Below are 16,830 nucleotides of genomic sequence, written 5' to 3' on the forward strand. Positions count from 1 at the left end.
GTCCTTCCAACAACCATCATACCACCAATTCCGCTGTTTTGCAACTCAGGATTCAATCCCTCAGACCTCTCCCTTTGAACACTAGCGCCACTCACACGCCCATTCTCAGAATCACAGAATAGTGCAGCACAGAAGAGGCCCTTCAGCCCATTGAATCTGCACCATTGCATGAAAATCACCTGACCTGCCTACCTAATCCCATTTGCCAGCATGTGGCCCATCTCCTTGAATGTTATGACGGGCCAAGTGCTCATCCAGGTATTTTTTAAATGATGTGAGGCAACCCGCCTCTACCTCCCTCCCAGGCAGGGCTTTCCAGACCATCACCACCCTCTGGGGAAAATGTTTTGCCTCAAATCCCCCCTAAACCTCCTGCCCCTCACCTTGAACCTGTGTCCCCCTCGTAACTGAGCCTTCAATTAAGGGGAACGGCTGCTCCCTAGCCACACCCCTCATAATCTTGCACACCTTGATCTGTTCGCCCCCGAGTCTTCTCTGCTCCAATGAAAACAACCCAACCCAATCTCTCGTCATAACTTAAATGTTCCATCCCAGGCAACATCCTGTTGAATCTCATCTGCACCCCCTCCAGTGCAATCACATCCTTCCTATAATGTGGTGACCAGAATTGAACACAGTACTCCATCTGTGACCTCACCAAAGTTCTAAACTACTCCAACATGACATCCCTGCTTTGGAAGCTATGCTTTGATGATAAAGGCAAGTGCCCCGTATATCTTTTTCATCACCCTATTAACCTACCATTCTTCCTTCAGAGATCTATGGACAACCATGCCAAGTTCCCTTTGTTCCTCAGAACTTCCCAGTGTCAGGCCATTCATTGAATATTTCCTTATTACATTACAGCTTCCTTCCAAAGTGTATCACCTCACAAACTTCAGGGTTAAATTCCATCTGCCACGTTTCTGCCCATTTGACCATCCTGTCTATATCTTCCTGTAACCCAAGACTCTCAACCTCACTGTTGACCACCCAGTAAATCTTTGTGTCATCCGTAAACTTACTGATCCTACCCCCTACATAGTCATCCATGTTGTTTATATAAATGATGAATAATAGGGGACCCAGCACAGATCCCTGTGGTACGCCACTGGACACTGGCTTCCAGTCACTAAAGCAGCTGCTGTCATCAGCCTCTGTCTCCTATAACTTGGCGAATTTTGAATCCACCTTATCAAGTTCCCCTGTATCCCATGTGCATTTGCCTTCTTTATAAGTCTCCCATGTGGGACCTTGTCAAAGGCTTTGCTGAAATCCATGTAAACTACATCAACTGCACTATCCTCCTGGTCACATGCTCAAAAATGTAATCAAATTTGTTGGGCATGATCACCCTCTGACAAAGCCATGCTGACTCTCCCTGATCAAACCTTGCCTTTCCAAGTGGAGATAGATTCTCTCCTTCAGAATTCTCTCCAATAGTTTCCCCACCACTGACATGAGACTCACTGGTCTGTAATTTCCTGGCTTATCTCTGCAACCTTTCTGAAATAGCGGGATCAGATAGCTGTTCCCCAGTCCTCTGGCATCTCCCCTGTGGCCAGAGAGGAATTACAAATTTGGGTCAGAGCCCCTGCAATCTCCTCCCTCACCTCCCACAGCATCCCAGGACACAATCCATCTGGATCTGGAGATTTGTCTACTTTTAAGTCTGCCAACACCTTCAACACCTTGTCACTCCCAATGACAATTTCCTTCCCTACAGCCCCCCATCATTGCTCCCATTTTTTTCTCTGCACGCTCCCACTTCTGCTCAAATTCTCCCCCTGAAGCCCCCCACTCAGGCTCTCATTCTCCCCCTGCATGCCGCCCCCCTCCCCCAGTCGAGCTCCCGTTCTCCCCCTGCAGGAGGACTTCAACATCTGCTCCAGGGTCCTCAAGCTGCTCTAACCCTCCACCCAGGTAAGTCCTGACGTGCGTCATATTGGGCCAGATGTGTTCTGGATCGGTCTGAAATCCCGCTGGCAGGGCAGATGTTTGGATGGGGGGATGGGGGAAATTCTGGTCAGCTGATCATTTGAATCCTAACAATGAGATGTAAACCGGCTTCCCCATGGCCTCTGCTGGGAATGGTGACCCACGATAGCCCACCTTGACGGTTGAGACTGCAGGTTTCCACCGTTACTTCCCACTTTCGGGGAAATGACTTTTCAGCTCCTGCCGTCTTGCCCACCCCCACGCAACACAAACCCCTCCGCTGGCAAGAAGGGGCAATTCCGCCAGTTGTCTCTGACCCAATATCTCAACAACCAGGTTTCAATCTCCTCTTGGAGCATCTGGGCAACACTCAATAGAATACGTATTGGATATGGCCGATGCAGTCGCTTGATGTGACATCTCAAAACATCTCCATGACTGTGGAAACCCTGAACAAACCGTGGAGCACATCGTAACATCTTGCCCTCGACTCAGGTTTTGGGGGCGATATCCTGAAGTCACATTGCTCTCCAGCAGGACATCAGGCTGGTTCGGGAACTTGGCATTAAAACTGGAACCACAACTTCTGCTCCTGAAACCATAAGACAGAAGAGGTCCACGACAGCACCAGCCTCCTCAAGACACCAGCTTTGAGATAGTTCTCTTCAAGCTACAATCAATTACAAACGAAACGGCTGTTGTCCTCGAGGATCCCTTACCCAATTGACGTGCTTCACATTTATCCCTCAACCAATAACACTAATACAGATTATCTGCCCCGTATCTGATTGCTGTCTTGCGTGATCTTGCTGTGCACAAATTGGCTGTCCCATTTCCGAAACTGCAACCGTGCGTATGCTTTGTGAGCACTTCATTGCTTCACTTAGTCGCAGATGGATGTCCTGACGTTGTGAAAGGCGTTAAAGAAATGCTAGTCATTTCTTCCTCTGCAGTGATAACATTGATTGGATCAGATTGAGCTTCTTGTATTATTGATTGATTTCAAATCTTAACGTGCACCAAAGCCCAATTGGGCTTGATTTGCTTTGCCAGCTCCTGACATTCACGATTCGCTTCAACTGAGAGCCTTATTGGTTCATCACTGCAGTGAGCACTTTCAGCAACTGTGTGTGCCTGGAAAAGACTATAATTTGCTAATTCTATCTGATTACTGGAGTGGGAAGGCTGAGGGTAAACTGCTAATGGCTGCATCGTCTCATTAGCAAAATGTTTGATTCCCACTTGAGACACGTTCACCAGGGTGAATTGATCTGGCTATTCTTTTTTAAAATCACTGAGCCAATCTGAATGGTGTACTGGAAACTGGAAACTTCTTTTGTAAACCAGAGCCACGCGTGCATTGTGGGGCTCTGCTGAATTGCTGGCAAGTCAGTGGGAAAGGACAGCACGGGGAGAGCAACGAAGGACGGAATGAGAATTCCTGTTCGGTCCTGATGTCATTCTGCCCATAATAAGCTTGTCCATTCAAATGGGCGGAAGCAAAGATCATGGGCTGGATTCTCCGCTTCCCATCGCCGCTCGCGGAGTTCCCGATGTGGCGGAAAATCCGGGATCGGCGGCGGGCACCGGCCCGTTTCCGATGATCCGGCTCCCTTCCCCGCTGGTGTCGGGATCGGGGTTTGCGCCCCACAGCAGCGGGAGGGTGCAAATGGGTCATTGAGTCCCATTTGAATCCAATTGCCATATTTTCTGGAGCCTCGTGATTCTCTGGCCCTCTGGGTCGGGAAACACGTGGCCGAGAGTTGGTGCTGGTCCTGACAAGCGGATCTTTCACACGGTGAATGTTGCAGTGGGCCAAGGGGGTACCTCTTTAAGGGAGTTTCCCCCAAAGTTCATTGGAGGGTCACTCCCCCCCCCCCAAATGCAAACATGCCCACCACAGCCCCACCAGATTCACCCCTCAGAGACCCCCACCACACCCCCACCAGATCCACCCATCAGAGACCCCCACCACACCCCCACCAGATCCACCCATCAGACTCCCACCACACCCCCACCAGATCCACCCATCAGAGACCCCCACCACACCCCCACCAGATCCACCCATCAGAGACCCCCACCACACCCCCACCAGATCCACCCATCAGAGACCCCCACCACACCCCCACCAAATCCACCCATCAGACACGCCCACCACACCCCCACCAGATCCACCCATCAGAGACCCCCACCACACCCCCACCAGATCCACCCATCAGAGACGCAAACCACACCCCCCACCAGATCACCCATCAGAGACGCCCACCACACCCCCACCAGATCCGCCCAACAGAGACCCCCACCACACCCCCACCAGATCCACCCATCAGAGACGCAAACCACACCCCCACCAGATCACCCATCAGAGACGCAAACCACACCCCCACCAGATCCGCCCAACAGAGACCCCCACCACACCCCCACCAGATCCGCCCAACAGAGACCCCCACCACACCCCCCCACCATGATCCACCCATCAAGACGCCCACCACAAACCCCACCAGATCCACCCATCAGAGACGCCCACCACACCCCCACCAGATCACCCATCAGAGAACTGCCCCACCACACCCCCACCAGATCCCCCATCAGAGACGCCCACCACACCCCCACCAGATCCACCCATCAGAGACGCCCACCAGATCCGCCCATCAGAGACGCCCACCAGATCCCCCATCAGAGACCCCCACCACACCCCCACCAGATCCACCCATCAGAGACGCCCACCACACCCCCTCCAGATCCACCCATCAGAGACCCCCACCACACCCCCACCAGATCCACCCATCAGAGTCCCCCACCACACCCCCACCAGATCCACCCATCAGAGACCAAACCACACCCCACCAGATCACCACCATCAGAGACCCCACCCACACCCCCACCAGATCCACCCATCAGAGACCCCCACCACACCCCCACCAGATCCACCCATCATAGACGCAAACCACACCCCCACCAGATCACCCATCAGAGACCCAACCACACCCCCACCAGATCCACCATCATAGACCCCCACCACACCCCCCCAGATCCACCCATCAGAGACCCCCACCAGATCCACCCATCAGAGACGCAAACCACACCCCCACCAGATCCACCCATCAGAGACCCCCACCACACCCCCACCAGATCACCCATCAGAGACGCCAACCACACCCCCACCAGATCCACCCATCAGAGACCCCCACCACACCCCCACCAGATCCACCCATCAGAGACCCCCACCACACCCCCACCAGATCCGCCCATCAGAGACCCCCACCACACACCCACCAAATCCACCCATCAGACACGCCCACCACACCCCCACCAGATCCACCCATCAGAGACCCCCCACCACACCCCCACCAGATCCACCCATCAGAGACGCAAACCACACCCCCACCAGATCACCCATCAGAGACGCCCACCACACCCCCACCAGATCCGCCCAACAGAGACCCCCACCACACCCCCACCAGATCCACCCATCAGAGACGCAAACCACACCCCCACCAGATCACCCATCAGAGACGCAAACCACACCCCCAACCAGATCCGCCACCACAGAGACCCCCACCACACCCCCACCAGATCCGCCCACACAGAGACCCCCACCAACACCCCCACCAGATCCACCCATCAGAGACGCCACACCACAACCCCACACCAGAGTCCACCCATCAGAGAGCCCACCAACCCCCACCAGATCCACCCATCAGAGACGCCCACCACACCCCCACCAGATCCACCCATCAGAGACGCCCACCACACCCCCACCAGATCCACCCATCAGAGACGCCCACCAGATCCGCCCATCAGAGACGCCCACCAGATCCACCCATCAGAGACCCCCACCACACCCCCACCAGATCCACCATCAGAGACGCCCACCACACCCCCTCCAGATCCACCCATCAGAGACCCCCCACCACACCCCCACCAGATCCACCCATCAGAGTCGCCCCCAACCACACCCCCACCAGATCCACCCATCAGAGACGCAAACCACACCCCCACCAGATCACCCATCAGAGACCCCCACCACACCCCCACCAGATCCACCCATCAGAGACCCCCACCACACCCCCACCAGATCCACCCATCAGAGACGCAAACCACACCCCCACCAGATCACCCATCAGAGACGCCAACCACACCCCCACCAGATCCACCCATCAGAGACCCCCACCACACCCCCACCAGATCCACCCATCAGAGACCCCCACCAGATCCACCCATCAGAGACGCAAACCACACCCCCACCAGATCCACCCATCAGAGACCCCCACCACACCCCCACCAGATCACCCATCAGAGACGCCAACCACACCCCCACCAGATCCACCCATCAGAGACCCCCACCACACCCCCACCAGATCCACCCATCAGAGACCCCCACCACACCCCCACCAGATCCGCCCATCAGAGACCCCCACCACACACCCACCAGATCCACCCATCAGAGACGCAAACCACACCCCCGCCAGATCACCCATCAGAGACGCCCACCACACCCCCACCAGATCCACCCATCAGAGACGCCCACCACACCCCCACCAGATCCACCCATCAGAGACGCCCACCACACCCCCCCACCAGAATCCACCCATCAGAGACGCAAACCACACCCCCACCAGATCCACCCATCAGAGACGCCCACCACACCCCCACCAGATCCACCCATCAGAGACGCAAACCACACCCCCACCAGATCCACCCATCAGAGATGCCCACCAGATCCACCCATCAGAGACACCCACACCACACCCCCACCAGATCCACCCATCAGAGACCCCCACCACACCCACCCCACCAGATCCACCCATCAGAGACCCCCACCACACCCCCACCAGATCCCCCATCAGTGACCCCCACCACACCCCCACCAGATCCACCAATCAGAGACTCCCACCACACCCCCACCAGATCCACCCATCAGAGACTCCACCACACCCCACCAGATCCACCCATCAGAGACCCCACCACACCCCCACCAGATCCACCCATCAGAGATGCCCACCACACCCCCACCAGATCCACCCATCAGAGACCCCCACCACACCCCCACCAGATCCACCCATCAGAGACGCCCACCACACCCCCACCAGATCCACCCATCAGAGACCCCCACCACACCCCCACCAGATCCACCCATCAGAGACGCCCACCACACCCCCACCAGATCCACCCATCAGAGACGCCCACCACACCCCCACCAAATCCCACCATCAGAGACCCCACCACACCCCCACCGATCCACCCATCAGAGACGCCCACCACACCCCCAACCAGATCCACCCATCAGAGACGCCCACCACACCCCCACCAGATCCAACCCATCAGAGACGCCCACACACACCCCCACCAGATCCACCCATCAGAGACGCCCACCAGATCCGCCCATCAGAGACCCCCACCACACCCCCACCAGATCCACCCATCAGAGACGCAAACCACACCCCCGCCAGATCACCCATCAGAGACGCAAACCACAAACCCACCAGATCCACCCATCAGAGACGCCCACCACACCCCCACCAGATCCACCCATCAGAGACCCCCCACACCCCCACCAGATCCACCCATCAGAGACGCCCACCACACCCCCCCAGATCCACCCATCAGAGACGCAAACCACACCCCCACCAGATCCACCCATCAGAGACGCCCACCACACCCCCACCAGATCACACCATCAGAGACCCACCACACCCACCAGATCACCCATCAGAGACGCCCACCACACCCCACCAGATCCACCCATCAGAGACCCCCACCACACCCCACCAGATCCACCCCATCAGAGACCCCACCACACCCCACCAGATCCCAACAGAGACGCAAACCACACCCCCACCAGATCACCCATCAGAGACCCCCACACACCCCCACCAATCCACCCATCAGAGACCCCCACCACACCCCCACCAGATCCACCCATCAGAGACCCCACCACACCCCACCAGATCACCCATCGAGACGCCCACCACACCCCCCAGATCCCCATCAGAGACCCCACCACACCCCCACCAGATCCACCCATCAGAGACGCAAACCACACCCCCACCAGATCACCCATCAGAGACCCCCACCACACCCCCACCAGATCCACCCATCAGAGACCCCCACCACACCCCCACCAGATCCACCCATCAGAGACCCCCACCACACCCCCACCAGATCCCACCATCAGAGACGCAAACCACACCCCCACCAGATCACCCATCAGAGACGCCCACCACACCCCCACCAGATCCACCCATCAGAGACGCCAACCACACCCCCACCAGATCCGCCCAACAGAGACCCCCACCACACCCCCACCAGATCCACCCATCAGAGACCCCCACCACACCCCCACCAGATCCACCCATCAGAGACGCCCACCACACCCCCACCAGATCCACCCATCAGAGACGCAAAACACTCCCCCACCAGATCCACCCATCAGAGACCCCACCACACCCCCACCAGATCCACCCATCAGAGACGCCCACCACACCCCCACCAGATCCACCCATCAGAGACCCCCACCACACCCCCACCAGATCCACCCATCAGAGACGCCCACCACACCCCCACCAGATCCACCCATCAGAGACCCCCACCACACCCCCGCCAGATCCGCCCATCAGAGACGCCCACCACACCCCCACCAGATCCACCCATCAGAGACGCCCACCACACCCCCACCAGATCACCCATCAGAGACGCCCACCACACCCCCACCAGATCCGCCCATCAGAGACCCCCACCACACCCCCACCAGATCCACCCATCAGAGACGCAAACCACACCCCCGCCAGATCACCCATCAGAGACGCCCACCACACCCCCACCAGATCCACCCATCAGAGACGCCCACCACACCCCCCACCAGATCCACCCATCAGAGACGCCCACCACACCCCCCACCAGATCCACCCATCAGAGACGCAAACCACACCCCCACCAGATCCACCCATCAGAGATGCCCACCACACCCCCACCAGATCCACCCATCAGAGATGCCCACCAGATCCACCCATCAGAGACCCCCCACCACACCCCCCACCAGATCCACCCATCAGAGACCCCCACCACACCCCCACCAGATCCACCCATCAGAGACCCCCACCACACCCCCACCAGATCCACCCATCAGTGACCCCCACCACACCCCCACCAGATCCACCAATCAGAGACTCCCACCACACCCCCACCAGATCCACCCATCAGAGACTCCACCACACCCCCACCAGATCCACCCATCAGAGACCCCACCACACCCCCACCAGATCCACCCATCAGAGACCCCCCACCACACCCCACCAGATCCACCCAATCAGAGACGGCCCACCACACCCCCACCAGATCCACCCATCAGAGACCCCCACCACACCCCCACCAGATCCACCCATCAGAGACCCACACCAACCCCCACCAGATCCCACCATCAGAGACCCCACCACACCCCCACCAGATCCACCCATCAGAGACGCAAACCACACACCCCACCAGATCCACCCATCAGAGACGCCCACCACACCCCCACCAGATCCACCCATCAGAGACGCCCCACCACACCCCCACCAGATCCACCCATCAGAGACGCCCACTCACACCCCCACCAGATCCACCCATCATAGACCGCCAACACACCCCCACCAGTCCACCCAATCAGAGAACCCCACCACACCCCCACCAGATCCACCCATCAGAGACCCCACCACACCCCACCAGATCCACCCATCAGAGACGCCCACCAGATCCGCCCACCACACCCCCACCAGATCACCCATCAGAGACGCCCACCCCACCCCCACCAGATCCACCCATCAGAGACGCAAAACCACACCCCCACCAGATCCACCCATCAGAGAATGCCCAACCGCACCCCCACCAGATCCACCCATCAGAGACCCCACCAGATCCACCCATCAGAGACCCCCACCACACCCCACCAGATCACCCATCAGAGACCCCCACCACACCCCACCAGATCCACCCATCAGAGACCCCACCACACCCCCACCAGATCCGCCCAACAGAGACCCCCACCACACCCCCACCCAATCCACCCATCAGAGACCCCCACCACACCCCCACCAGATCCACCCATCAGAGACCCCCACCACACCCCCACCAGATCCACCCATCAGAGACGCAAACCACACCCCCACCAGATCCACCCATCAGAGACGCCCACCACACCCCCTCCAGATCCACCCATCAGAGACCCCCACCACACCCCCACCAGATCCACCCATCAGAGACGCAAACCACACCCCCACCAGATCACCCATCAGAGACCCCCACCACACCCCCACCAGATCCACCCATCAGAGACGCAACCACACCCCCACCAGATCACCCATCAGAGACGCCAACCACACCCCCACCAGATCCACCCATCAGAGACCCCCACCACACCCCACCAGATCACCCATCAGAGACCCCCACCACACCCCCACCAGATCCGCCCAACAGAGACGCCCACCACACCCCCACCAGATCCACCCATCAGAGACGCAAACCACACCCCCACCAGATCCACCCAACAGAGACGCAAACCACACCCCCACCAGATCCACCCATCAGAGACGCAAAACACTCCCCCACCAGATCCACCCATCAGAGACGCCCACCACACCCCCACCAGATCCACCCATCAGAGACGCCCACCACACCCCCACCAGATCCACCCATCAGAGACGCCCACCACACCCCCACCAGATCCACCCATCAGAGACGCCCACCACACCCCCACCAGATCCACCCATCAGAGACCCCCACCACACCCCCACCAGATCCACCCATCAGAGACGCAAACCACACCCCCACCAGATCCACCCATCAGAGATGCCCACCACACCCCCACCAGATCCACCAATCAGAGACGCCCACCACACCCCCACCAGATCCACCCATCAGAGACCCCCACCACACCCCCACCAGATCCACCCATCAGAGACGCCCACCAGATCCACCCATCAGAGACGCCCACCACACCCCCACCAGATCCACCCATCAGAAACGCCCACCAGATCCACCCTTCAGAGACGTCCACCACACCCCCACCAGATCCACCCATCAGAGACGCAAACCACACCCCACCAGATCCACCATCAGAGACGCCCACCACACCCCCACCAGATCCACCCCATCAGAGACGCCCACCACACCCCCACCAGATCCACCCATCAGAGACTCCCACCACACCCCCACCAGATCCACCCATCAGAGACCCCCCACCACACCCCCACCAGATCCACCCATCAGAGACGCCCACCACACCCCCACCAGATCCACCCATCAGAGACTCCCACCACACCCCCACCAGATCCACCCATCAGAGACCCCACCACACCCCCACCAGATCCACCCATCAGAGATGCCCACCACACCCCCACCAGATCCACCCATCAGAGACCCCCACCACACCCCCACCAGATCCACCCATCAGAGACGCCCACCACACCCCCACCAGATCCACCCATCAGAGACCCCCACCACACCCCCACCAGATCCACCCATCAGAGACGCCCACCACACCCCCACCAGATCCACCCATCAGAGACGCCCACCACACCCCCACCAGATCCACCCATCAGAGACGCCCACCACACCCCCACCAGATCCACCCATCAGAGACGCCCACTACACCCCCACCAGATCCACCCATCAGAGACGCCCACCAGATCCACCCATCAGAGACGCCCACCACACCCCCACCAGATCCACCCATCAGAGACCCCCAAAATAAAGAGAGCCCCCCCAGAAACACCCTAAATAAGGAGCCCCTGCAGAGACTTGCTAAATAAGGACCCCCACATAGGCCCCCTAAATAAGGAGACCCTCCACCACAGAACCCCCAGAAGAGTGACCTCTGTTAGGAAGGCCCCAGAAGCGAGCCCACTATCAGGAAGTCCCCCAGAAGAGAGGCCCCGTCAGGAAGCTCCCCGAAAGAGAGATACCCGTCTGGAAGCTAGAGAGCAGTCCAGACAGAAGGCAGTGAAAAAAAATCATATTTAAACCTCATCTGTGCAGCACACCTGCTGGCTTAGACACAGGAAGCAGCACCTGTCAATTCCTGGAAAGAGAAAATGAGGCAGCTGGGTTTAAACCCCCCCCAGATCTTTGATCTGCAAGCTATTCATTCATTTATTTTTCATACTGAATTTACTAGGCTGTGATTGACAGCATCCACACACACCCAGCTGTCAGCATTGTTCCATTCATCCCCCTTCACAGGTCAGTAGCTTTGAAGTGATTTGCAATGTTTGTAAACGTCAAACCTTGATTGACAGCTCCTGGACCACTTCAAACAGAGTTCAATGTGATTAATTTTACAGCTGGTCACTTCAAAGTCACTCAACCAAGTAGGGAGATGAATAGAAAGCACTCTGAGGTGGTCCAGGAGCTGTCAATCAAATGCTTATCAACATTATGGTTAGTCTCTTTCTTTAGGGGGTCTGTGGGGAGTCTCCTTATTACGGGGCTCTCTGATGGGTCTCCTTATTTCAGGGGTCTCTTTATTGAGGGGAGTCTTGGGGGGTGACCCAGGAAATCCCAGTGGAGGGCGGGGTTGCTGAATAGCATTGTTGGGGGGAGGGGGAACCCAGTCCCGGGACTTTGCTATAGGTCCGCCCTCTCAAAATGGCATTTCGATAGCCCGATTTAATGGGGAATCCTTCGCAATCCTCACTATGAAAAAATTTGCATGGCTAAGGATTGGGAATCGTTTCCTGTATTGTGCTCCCAGTGGGAAAGCAAATCAGGTGCAATCCCGCTCCGGTGCGGGAACAACCTTTGTGAACAGAGAATCCTGCCCCATGGCACTGTTACACAAAGAGTGGAGAGTTCTTCCAGTGACCTGGCCAACATTCATCTCTTGATTGTTACACAGAAAATACTTTAGCCGCTATTTTATGCTCTCCACCATGGCAACTTTGGAGGTGGGGAGGGTATTAAATTCGGGAGGGTGGCGGGTGAGTGTGGACCCCACCACCTTCCTGCCCCAAACCCAATTAGGTCTGCGGCGGAAAGACCCGTGCATCTACTCTCCCCGCTGCTAATTGAGGCTCAAAGGGGCATTTGATGCCAAATGCCAATTTTTAAGCCTCTCTCCACTATCACTGCTATTAGTCCAGTGGCAGTCAGCTCTATCACCACACAGGAGCACAGCACATAATTATGTGCGTTGCTCATTGTCTCCTGGGGAGGGGCTGGTCCATTGTTCAAAGGCACCCAGTGCCCCATTGAGGAGCATAAAATCAGGAGGGATGGGCGCGGGGCACAATGTCGTTGGGAGCCCCTCTCTCTCCTTGCTGCTGACCCCCTATGCCATCCTTCCATGTGACCCAACACCACAAAACCCCTCCCACCATTACGTATTTCTGGCCTGAATCACTGTGATCCTCGTCCTCTGGTGGGTGTCGTTCCAGCAGCAGCCACTGGCCCCTCTGAGGCGCTGCTGAGCAAAAAATGCTATTGGCCTCTGATTGGCCAACAGCTCTTGGCAGGCAGGACATTTCGCCTCTGGGGTCCTGATCCTATGGAAGGCCCAAGTTTGACCTCTCCACTGCCTGATTGGCATGTATTACTGGCGGGCCTTTCTGTGGGAGTCAGTGCTGGTCTCTCACTGGCTCTTACAGCCATTGGCCGAGACCCCGGCCACATCTGTAAAATTGCCCTCAGATGGGAGCACTCTCACCTGCGAGCCAGAGGATATGAGTATGTAGCCTACCCGGTCCAGAAACCCGAGCACAAAAATCTAGTCTAACACCCCAGTGCCATATTGAGGGAGTGGTGCATCATTCCTTGTCTTTAGAAAGGAGCATTAAACCCAGGGCCCTGCCTGCCCTCTCAGGAGGATGTGAACAATCCAATGGAATCATTTTGAAGCAGAGGAGGAATGTTCCCCCGCTGTTCTGGACAACCGTTTGCCCTTGATCAGCATTTGAATGCAGAGACTCTGGTCATTTATCACATGACCATTTGTTCGAACTTACTGGGCGCAAATTGGCTGCTGCACCTCCTACGTGACAACAGTGACTGTACGGCACTGTGGGTCCCTTTAGAATGAGAATCCACTCCTACTGGCCCACCTGAAAGGCAGCAACCCCGGCAGTGTAGCACTGCCTCAACACTACACTGGAGTGTCAGTGTAACAATGCCCAAGTTGACCTTGGACCCGTGACATTCTGGTTCCGAGGGAGGGAGGCAACTGGTGACAGGCTGGAGTACGCAGCAGAGGGTAAAGAAAATTGAACCCTTTAAGCATCACCTGGATGGTCCAAAATGGGGGAAAAGACACTCATTGATTGTAATGTTCTGATTGACATATACGCGACCAGCAGTTTTAAGCTTCCCCAAAGGAGAGTCTGCAAGATTGGGAGCAAAATGGTCTCCCCCCCCCCCCCATTTTGACCCAAGAGTAACATTTTACCTGTAGCGTCTTGACACTGATGTAGCCAGGGAGTTCCCGGGGCTCCTGGGCCTTGTTGGGGTGGGTGAAAACCCTTGTTCTGTTCAAAGTGCCACCGTGGCCAAGGTAAGGCTGGAGGAGAAGCGAAGGGTTGTCGTATGTATAGCGGACTACTGCCACGAAAAGCGAGACCAGGAGGACCAAACACACCACGAGAAGCAGTTTTCTCTGTAAGGGGAAAGGAAAACACTTGTTAGCCCGAACCAACAGTGGAAAGGATGAAACGTGTGAACAAGGCGTCAATAAAAGGGAGGTGGATGAGGCCATTCGCCCCCTCAAGGTTTGGTCTGCCATCCATTTAGAACACGGTTGATCTGGATCTTGATTTTACCCACCTTGGTTCCGTAACCCTGCCCCAACAAAGATCTAACAACTGCAATTCCGAACACAGCTCGAGGATGGATTTACAACACCTGCTGGGTCCAGGGATCGGGGGTAGGCAATGCTGAAAATTAGCCCCAGTGCTGGTCATATGGCAAGTAGCTAATTAGGTTCATTTAGGGCCGATTAAGTCCAAAATGAGGAAAGGTTTTCCAGCCAACATCCAGTTTTCCACACCGATGGGGCCAGTGCCTGGCATCGAGTTCCTTCCATTCCGAAGGAAAAAGCCATCAAAACTTGCGAAATTACTGGTCACGGCCCAAACTGGTCTTGTGTACCTTAAACTGGAACTCCAGTCCGGGCTGCTACCAGCCACTTCCTAGCTTCTGCTGTTTTTTTCCTGCTGGACAGCAGACCTGGATAACGTCTGTGCCTGCCAAGGTACAAGAGCCGTCACAGACTGTCCCGTGGAAGGGCTCCCCTCCCGCTGCCCCCCACCCACCACCCACCCACACACACACACACACACACACAGAGGTGGTCTGGCTGATAGATCCCTTTAATAATGACAAGGCTGGCACGAGGGTGCCTCCACAATGAAGCATCTTCTCAGTTACTCATCCACTACTACTCAGAAACGCTCCTGACCTCTGTTCCTCAACCCGGCCTCCAGTCTCAGCTACGTTTTCGGGGGAGACAGTGCAAACTCCACACAGACAGTCACCCGAAGCTGGAATTGAACCCGGGTCCCTGGAGCTGTGAGGCAGCAGTGCTAATCTATGCTGCCCAAATTCGGCAGGTTCTCTGATAACTCATCCGCTCTTCTTCAAAACAGTGACACTCAATCCTGTACATCCGCCTGCGAGAGCAGAGCTCCCAGTCTCCTTCAGAGGACAGCACCTCTGACAGTGCAGCACTCCCACAGGACTGCACTGGAGTGTCAGCCCTGATATTTGTGCTCAGTTCCCGGAGTGAAATTTGAACTCAGAAGCTTCAGACTCAGCGGTGAGGGTCATCAACTGATCCACAGCTGACACCTTAACTGTTTAAAAGCCCACAATTAATAATAATCGCTTATTGTCACAAGTAGGCTTCAATGAAGTTACTGTGAAAAGCCCCGAGTCGCCACATTCCGGCACCTGTTCGGGGAGGCTGGTACGGGAATTGAACCCGCGCTGCTGCCTTGTTCTGTATTCCAAGCCAGCTGTTTAGCCCACTGTGCTAAACAATTCAATCACCCTTTAATCTATACTCAGGGAAATTCAGCCTGTCCTCATTAATTAACCCATTAACCCCTGTCATCACTAAAGTAGATTCATCAACTTACAAGAATTAATGTGGCGAAGGTATCCCCCAGCACGGTAGCACAGTGGTTAGCACTGTGGCTTCACAGCATCAGGGTCCCAGGTTCGATTCCCAGCTTGGGTCACTGTGTGTGCGGAGTCTGCACGTTCTCCCCATATGTGTGTCGGTTTCCTCCGGGCGCTCCGGTTTCCTCCCACAATCCCAAAAGACGCGCTGTTAGGTAATTTGGACATTCTGAATTCTCCCTCTGTGAACCCGAACAGGCGCCGGAATGTGGCGATTGGGGGATTTTCACAGTAACTTCATTGCGGTGTTAACGTAAGCCTACTTGTGTCAATAATAAAGATTATTATTATTGATTTTCCAGTTGTGTGGTACTGAGGGAGTGCTGCACTGTGAGAGGTGCCAACTTTCAGATCAGCCATAAAATTGAGGTCTAACTTCTGCGTCGGATGTTGAAAAACAACAAGCACCTGTTGGAAGAAGAGCAGGGGATGTCTCCCCTGCACCTGGCCAATATTCTACCGTCGATCAACATCACTAAAAACGGACCGACATGTCATTGTCACTTATTGACTGTCGGGTTAAATTAATAGTATTGACTGTAGTTCCCTCAAGAATAACCCTCAAAACACTGGTCACCAAGAAACAAACTCATATTTTGTGATCACCACCGCAGGCAACACAGCAGCCACAGAACAAAATGGTGGAAATCCTTGAACATTTTGCTCCCCATTTGGTTTCCCCACACAGCGGCTGGCACATGCTCAGTATTGTGCAGGTGTCCAGTTCAATCACAGGCCATTTCTGAT

General features: G+C 56.1%; 1 protein-coding gene across 2 annotated transcripts in view; it reads right to left on the reverse strand.

Moving 5' to 3' along the window:
• st6galnac3 (ST6 (alpha-N-acetyl-neuraminyl-2,3-beta-galactosyl-1,3)-N-acetylgalactosaminide alpha-2,6-sialyltransferase 3) overlaps window positions 1-14,556 on the reverse strand; it is a 246,949-nt gene extending 232,393 nt beyond the window's left edge. Inside the window, exon 1 of one of the 2 annotated variants that reach the window (XM_038793762.1) lies at window positions 14,354-14,556. The gene's annotated coding sequence lies outside the window, so the exon portion shown is untranslated. The remainder of the gene's footprint in view (window positions 1-14,353) is intronic. The other variant, XM_038793761.1, reaches the window with a different exon arrangement.
• Window positions 14,557-16,830: the final 2,274 nt, after the last annotated feature.

This window comes from Scyliorhinus canicula, chromosome 4 (assembly GCF_902713615.1).
Source record: "Scyliorhinus canicula chromosome 4, sScyCan1.1, whole genome shotgun sequence".
NCBI lineage: Eukaryota > Metazoa > Chordata > Chondrichthyes > Carcharhiniformes > Scyliorhinidae > Scyliorhinus > Scyliorhinus canicula.